The following is an 8,059-nucleotide window of genomic DNA, read 5'->3' on the forward strand; positions in this document are numbered from 1 at the left end:
GTGGGAGGTGGTGAATCAATTATTCAAGGTCTAAATGTCCTAATTAAAAATTTTCACCAAGTAAAGTGAGCCCATTAAACTATTCATCCATCCAAGCTTAAACTTTTCTACTTAGCAAGTTACTATAAAATCAGTATGCAAGAATAACACATCAAGAATCAACACATAACATGGTGATTTATGTAGAAATCCAATTTGGAAAACATGACCACTAACATGCTACTCAATTTTCACTCTTCTGAAGTGATGCCTTGTGAAAGACCTGCCCTATTAAAGGCTATAGCACACTATCAAATGTGACTTGGTTAAAGGATTTAAACACCCTCTTAGAAGTGGGCCTAGTTAGAGGAGTTTGGAACATCCACTTAGAATGCCACCTTGTTAAAGGATTTACGAAAGATTGTTTAACCAACCTAAGTCCATAGGATTTAACCCTAACTAATACAATTTTAAGAGAGTAACAACATGGGCTTTCAATCTAACACAACTCACAACTTAACTTGAAAATTTTAGATCTCAGTTTAGCTCTCAAATTTTTCCTGGCTTTCAATTTTTTTAGATCTGACAACTTTTCCTTCTTTCAAGCCTTCTCTCCTTGAGTATCCATGCTTGATATGCCAATGCAATCTCCCCTATGGAGATTTATCACAGAAAAGTCTATGTACTCTTTTCTTCCTTCTGTTGATGCCTTCACCTTGACATCTTACCAAACACTTCACAAATTGGAAACTTGGCAACTCTAGTTTCTTGACCTTTAACAGCTTAAATAGAAGTTTGGAATACTTTTCTCACTCAAATCTTCTCATTCTTTCTTTTAGTTCGAATTGATTAGGTAGTATTCAATTAATCCAGCCCATATCTTGTTCCTTCTAGAAACACCATGAAGAATCCTCCTAAATTTTCTCAAAAATGGTTTTCCTAAAATTCTGTGCCGCCAGCTCATCATCCTTATCATCCATTTGGTTCAAAAATTCAAGGTAAAGAACTTTATCAGCTCAAATTTGGTGAATTTTTGACTTTTAAAATAATTTAGTAACTCCACACTATTGAAATTCTAATGCTTGGCACACACAGTGTTACTCGACACATACTGTGTTTTACTGATGATCGATACCTACTGTGGGATTCACTCAACATCAACTAAATTTTACTAATGATTAGCACCTACTACATGCTTGGAACCTAAGGTTTCTTGACTCCTTCTATTTCACTTGGCACACACTAGATTTTGCATGTGCTCAACACTTACTAAAAATCTACTTGACATGAACTAGCTTGCTTGGCATCCACTAATGAATTTGGTCAAGCTTTGTAGACAACTTTGTCACAACTTATTCTTGTAGAGTTTCTAAGTGTTTCCAACCTTTGTATCTCCAAGTGTACTATCAATACATTATTTTACCATTGTCTTCACTGATCCTTGCACTTCATTACAAAACCATAACTCAACCTTTCCCTTAGGTACTTTTATTACATCTTATTGATTAAATTTTCTTCATCAATCAACTAAGTGATAGTACTTGGATCTTATAAGCAATTATCATGCTAGCAAATAGTAAGTTTGACATCAATGAAAAAATAATGATTGAAAACATTCTTTATCAAAAATCTCCCTCTTTTCAAACAATCTCTCTTCTTCAATAGTGATCTTTTCAATTAGATTCCAACACTATTAATCAAAAAAAAGAATAACCGCAAAGTAATGAAGGGTTGATTTTTGGAAGCACTAGCATATCTCAACTAGAACTTTTTGAGGTCCCTATATATTATTTTGGGTTTTTTGAGTAGTTATAAAGCTAATCATATTATGTCATAGGTCATAAGTGGAAGGTTTTCTAAGACAAAAGGAAGCAAAAATCCCTAATAATGTATAAAATCTATGGTTTTCAAAGTTTCCATAAAATTATAAATATCATTTAAACCTTTTTTGTTAACTTTTTTTCTTATATTTAATATATATTGTCTAGGAAAAATTCATTTTAAGGTTCAATATTTCCTAGTGACCATTGGCATCAAATTTTTTTTTTCTAAAATATATTTAAATAGAATGAAAGCACTTTTAATATTTTGTATTTCTTTATCAAAAATTTCACTCCCAAAATTAGTTATCAATATCCTAGGTTATACACCAAGAACTATACTTTGAATTCATAATTATTATTCATATCATTAGAGTTTGTTCTCTCTCATTTGTTGAATTACACAACATGAACTTAGTACAGGTTTGGCTTGAAAATAAGAAATACTTTATATTTCCTATCATTAAGATAGACAATTCTAGATAGTCATACATCAACATGATGAAATGGAAAAAGTATTCAAAACACTAGTGGTAAAAATGTTTTATAAGAAATGTGAGAAAATTATGCAAAAATTATATCAAATTTGTATAAATTCAAGTTCATAATGAATACCACAAACCTAACATGTGATAGACACACTCCATTCAAAATGCATGTAAATTTTGATATTCAAACACTTTAAAGGAAAATTAATGTAGATGGTATGAATGATTATTTATTAGAGAAGAAATACATAAAAGGTATTTTCCTCTTAATAATTTCCCACACATATTAAATTGAAGCTCAAAATAATGCAATGTGGAAAGGGATGTAAATTGTGTCCAAAGATGCTTAAGATTTTGAAGAATTTAATATGTCTTTTGATGAAAAATCAATATGGAGATACTTCATGGAGCATACAAAAGATGTTGGGTGACAAAGTATGGGGCTCAACATACAATGAGTCCACCATACCTAGGCCCAATGTATAGTGTCTATGTGATCCAACCATATGTTGTGTGGGGAGCTCACTATTTAGTGTGTATTCAACCTAATACTAAAATTATTAAGTGTATTAGTCTATCTAATGGAAAGAACAAGTATGATAAGTATGAGTACAATGAGTACAAGTACTATGAGAATGAGTATGAAGAGAATAAGTATGGTGAGAATGAGTATTGAAAATATGGTATGTTAATCCTAGTATGAGTACTATATTTTGGATCTCTAGTACAATCTTAGTTCTAACATGATGACAGTGATGATGTTGGTAAAGTAGTGTCTACAATGGCACACAATTTTGTAATGGCTCATAGTTTGGCTAATGGAAGTTGTTAGACTATTTAGTAATGTGACAATTGATATATTGAATTTCATAACAAATTGAAGAGTCTATAAATCTATGTGGGATTCATTAGGAATGAAAGGCTCTAAAGGATAAAAGAGGGATCAATATTGAAGTGGTTCAAAGTAAAGTTGATTGTAAAGGAAATATGAACCTATGTAAAAGTCCATTATTTTTAGTATGTAACATTGGTTATTGTAATAAAAAAGGTGAGATTTTAGTTCTTGTGTATTAGGTATTTTTCCCAAAAGGGTTTCCCATGTTAAAACTAGTTTCTTATGTTTATATTGTGTGCATTTTCCTTTTGGTGTTCTTGTTTCTTTTACTTATCTCATTGTTCTTGCATAGATTTGAAATCTTATGATGATTTGTTGTGCAAATTGTCATTACAAAGCCATTTTTGCATGTAGTTTTCCTAAAAAGTGGTATTAGAGCTAGGATAATTCTTTTTAAACCTTGTTGGGTAGGTGATGTAGGAGAATCTTGAGTTTCCTTGCTATCATGGTCATTTTTATTCATTCTTCCTATTACTATCGAGTTCTAGCGGTTTCCAAATTATAGTCATTACTAAGTTATTGTATGTTACGAGTTGTCAAGTGTTGGTTGAGATTTTTTTATGTGCTAAGTTTTCTAGTGTTGACTGAGCATTTGTGCATGTATTGAGGTGTTCCTTGTTGGTCGAGGGTTCCTTAATGTGCTAAGTGAACCTCATGTCTTTTGAATTTTGGTTCTTTCTTTGATTGAGTTTGTCTTTGACTGATTCTTAGTTTGAACCAACTTATGTATTTGATTTAAGTGTCTTGACTTGAGATGTGTGCAAAAATATTTTAAGGCTTGCCTTCTATTATATAAATATTTAGAATCTTATGTAAGCCATTTTGGCAAGAGTAAATAAGGGATTTAAGGTTTAGGTTAGGCATCACTTGGAGAGTCTGATTGGAATGAGAAGTAGAAGATACATAAGTCTAAATTAAGGACCTATTAAAGTTCCAAATTTGGGATTTTTTAAAATCTTGTTGGTCATAACCCATAAGCCCTTAAAGTTGTGAATGTATTATAATAATTCAATGAATCAATATTTTTTTTTTCCTACTCTCCTTTGTTTATTTGTTCCCTATGTGGTCCTTCTATTGATTTTACTCAACGAGGTGGTGGATAAGTAGGGGAGCCTCTGATACTAGTTATTTAGAAACCTTCTTGCATTAGGTGGTATAAGAGATTGAGATTGGTCTATGAGGAGATATGATCATGTAGAACCTTAAGTTGAGTTTGGTTTTAGGTAGAAGATCTACGAATTTGAACTACAACTTGTGGAGGGTCACGATCTTAAGGAACTTGTTCATAAAGATGGTCTAAGGTGGAGGAAATTAGGAAACTTTCTATTATGGACATGTTGAGAAAAATTACAACCAGCTTAGAAGTTGTGGAGATATACCAAAGGAGAGGAGCTCATCTTGATGATGTGAGTGGTGAAGAAGCAATAGAAACAAACCCTAATCTGGAACTTGAGGAGGATCAGAATGAGGAGATATTGTTGAGAGTGTTGTCAATGAAACATTCAAAGTTTTTTGTGGAAGTCATTCCTTATGATGGAAAATTGGACACTAATGTTTTGTTGGATTGAATCCCTAATACAAAGAAGTTATTTGAGTTTCTAGGCACTCATAATAATATGAAGGTAAAGATTGCAGTAACTAGGTTGAAGGGTCATGGCTCACTATGGTAGGAGCATTTGAAAACTAATAGAAAGAGAAGAGGAAAAGAATAGATAAGGTGTTAACAAAAAATGGTGAAAAAATTAAAGAACAAGCTCCTTCCTACTAATTACCAAGTTAGCTTGTTGAGGAAGATGAAAAAACTTAGACAAAAGGACATGAGTGTGAAAGAGTATACTAAGAAATTGTACAAATTGGATATCAAATTTGGACATGTAGATGATAAGGTTAAGAGAGTTTCAAGGTATCTAAATGGATTGAGATCTAGAATTCAATATGAGAAAAGTTTTATGAACTTAGGAACTGTGGAATAAGAATATCAAAATGCCTTAAAAGATGAGAAGATCTTGACAAAGAAAAATGAAAATAAGACATAGAGGTAGAGTGGTAGATTTCATAGAGGCAGAGGTAAATCTGATAGAGAAAGTGGTAGATTCAAAAATCCTTCACAATATAAAGCTAAATCTTAGAGGAAAGGTGATAATAAAAGCAAGACCATGAGGAAATTTGGTAGTTCTCCCCAACAAGGTACTAGTTCTTATTGAGCAAGAGGTGATTCTTAATCTAGAGGTGGTTTTTGGAGTTATTTTTTGGGACATGGAAAAGAAGTGCATATATCCTTTGAATGTAGATACTCTAGTGAAAATAAAATTGGTAGCTAGAATGTTGTAATACAAGTTGAATCCGTGCACCCTTAGAGTGATCCTAATGTTGGAGAAAATTTGACAGTGAGAAGAACTTAGTGTAGTAAGAAAATTGAAGACAAGGAAGTTCTAAATAGAAAAATTATTTTCAAGACCAGATGTAAGATTGTTGGAAAATATTAAAAAGTTATCATTGATAGTGGAAGTTCAGAAAATTTGGCATTAGAGGAGTTGTTTACAAAGTTGCAGTTGTAGAGGCTAAAGCATCATAAATCCTATCTTGTTTCATGAATTGGGAATGAGAATAAGATATTGGGAACTGAGAAATGTGTTGTGAAATTAAAGATTTGATCTTACTTTGATGAGGTTCTATGTGATATTATGCCTATGGATTATTGCCAAATTTTTTTGGGTAAACGTTGGGAATATGATAAACATGTTGTGATTGATAGAAGATTGAATCACTATACTATTTAGACAAATGGAATTATGGATAAATTGATACCTTTGACTAATTCTCTTGATGAGAGCAATTCTGCAACTATGAAAATTTGCATGGTTGGTGGAAAGAAGTTTGAAAAATAAATGAAAATGACTCAAGTTTGTTCTACTAAAATGCCTAGAGTGTCAAGTTTTGATAGTAATGCTTGAGTGATAGAGTATAGTAATCAATGAGTGATAGATAGATGTGTAGGAAGATTTATTTGATAATATGTTACATTCGTGATCGATTTTTTCATTGATGTCAATATAGCATGTTAGATATCTTCTATGGTATCTGATAGAAGAACAACAGAAAGATCAAGTCGGTATGGATCGCTAGTTGACCATGATAACCACCTGATGTTATAGGAGATACTTTTGAGTATTTGGTATATTTATTTAACATCAAAATTAGAAATGATAAGTCTAGAAGAAGTTATGTAAGTTTTGTTCATGTCTAGTCTGAGATAGAGTTGACAGAGGCATGTTCTAGTAAAATTTTTATATCTCTTAGCAAAGTTGATATCTTGAGGATCAAGGTTGAGGACAAGAAGAAGATATGTTGAGGATGATATGGCTAAGATTTCTCATGATAATATTTCTTGTATAGAAATTTATTCAAATTGCAAGGTGAAAGATTTAAGTTTTTGCTAAGTGTAACATGTTCTTAATGTGGTCCTATAATAATTAATTGAAAAAGGAATAAAAACCAACTCAAGGAGTTGTTTTATGTAGTAGGTATAAAGGAAGGACATTTTCCTTTATCATAATGTGTGTTGATATGATTGAATGATCGATGATAAGTAGTAGAGAGTGAGGAATAGAAAATTGAGCAGAGTAGTCTAGAAGTGAAGGAAACTTCATTGCCAAGGTCTTGCTAAGTGATATGAGGTTTGTAATTTGGTTATGAGGTTTGTGACCTAGTCCACAAGGTCTAACAGTGATTAATTTGGTTGATAGGATAGAGGAAATTATAGAGGAAAGAAGAAGATGCAAATAAATTACTTGTTTGAGAAGTGAGATATTCTTGTAGTTGAAATTGCATGTTTGCGCAGTGGGCTATTCTTGCATAATTATACCACAACTCCTAACAGGGTTTCAAAATCACTCAATAGGGACTCATTGTACTAAATGTTATAATCAACTCCTAATAGGGTCTATCCTCTAACAAATAATATTTATATTAGTACATTATCTTGTGGGCATCATTCCCACTAGGGTTTTCCCTTTGATCAAGGGTTTCCCTAGTCAACATATTTGGTGTAATTGTCTATGCACATCTTTCTATGGTTTTTGTTTACTTTGATTGAATGGTTAATATTTCTAAAGAAAGATAAATGTTTCAATTGTTGGATAATTGGTTCAATCCCCTCCCCCCAAATTATCTTGGTGGACTATTGTTTCTAGCAAGAGGCTGAGGAACAAAAATAATAGAGGGTGAGTGCCAGTATAAATTAAAATCAACAAATTGTCTTTCCTTATGAAATTTAATATTTTGATCTATGCACAAGGTAGGAAAGAAAAATTTCTCACAATAGTTCAGTAAAAATTATGTTAACCATTTCGCTCTGAATTGTTACACGTACAAAACCCTTTAAAATTAATTATCAATGAGGTTAACTTAACCAAACAATAAACATAAATGTACACTTTTTGCTGAAAGTTCTTAAGGATCTCTCATGTACTCCTAGGTATGGAGGTATAGGTCAAAGATTTTAGAAATCAAAAGAGGATTTTAAAGTGCATTGTCTTTCCATAACAAAACATAAACTATGAAACAATTTAGATTCTTCAACTACATGAAATTGAATCAAACAAAGAGAGGATCAAGTAGAATAATTTTAAAACAACAATAGATGTTGTGACATGGAGCCTAATTGGACTTAGAGGTTTATATGGCATGGTTTTCCTCTTCATGTTTAGTTGGTCTTCTTCACTGAACAAAATAAAAGAACAATAGAGTTAGGGTGGTTTAATATATTCTAGTGGGAGCTATAGGTTTACCATTACTATGAACAGTCTCCAAGTGGGAGATTTTCATTATATGGAGCCTAATTAGACTCAAATGTTTATTCAATTTGGTTTTCTCCC

Source organism: Cupressus sempervirens, chromosome 7 (assembly GCF_028749045.1).
Source record: "Cupressus sempervirens isolate cs-2001-9-10 chromosome 7, ASM2874904v1, whole genome shotgun sequence".
NCBI lineage: Eukaryota > Viridiplantae > Streptophyta > Pinopsida > Cupressales > Cupressaceae > Cupressus > Cupressus sempervirens.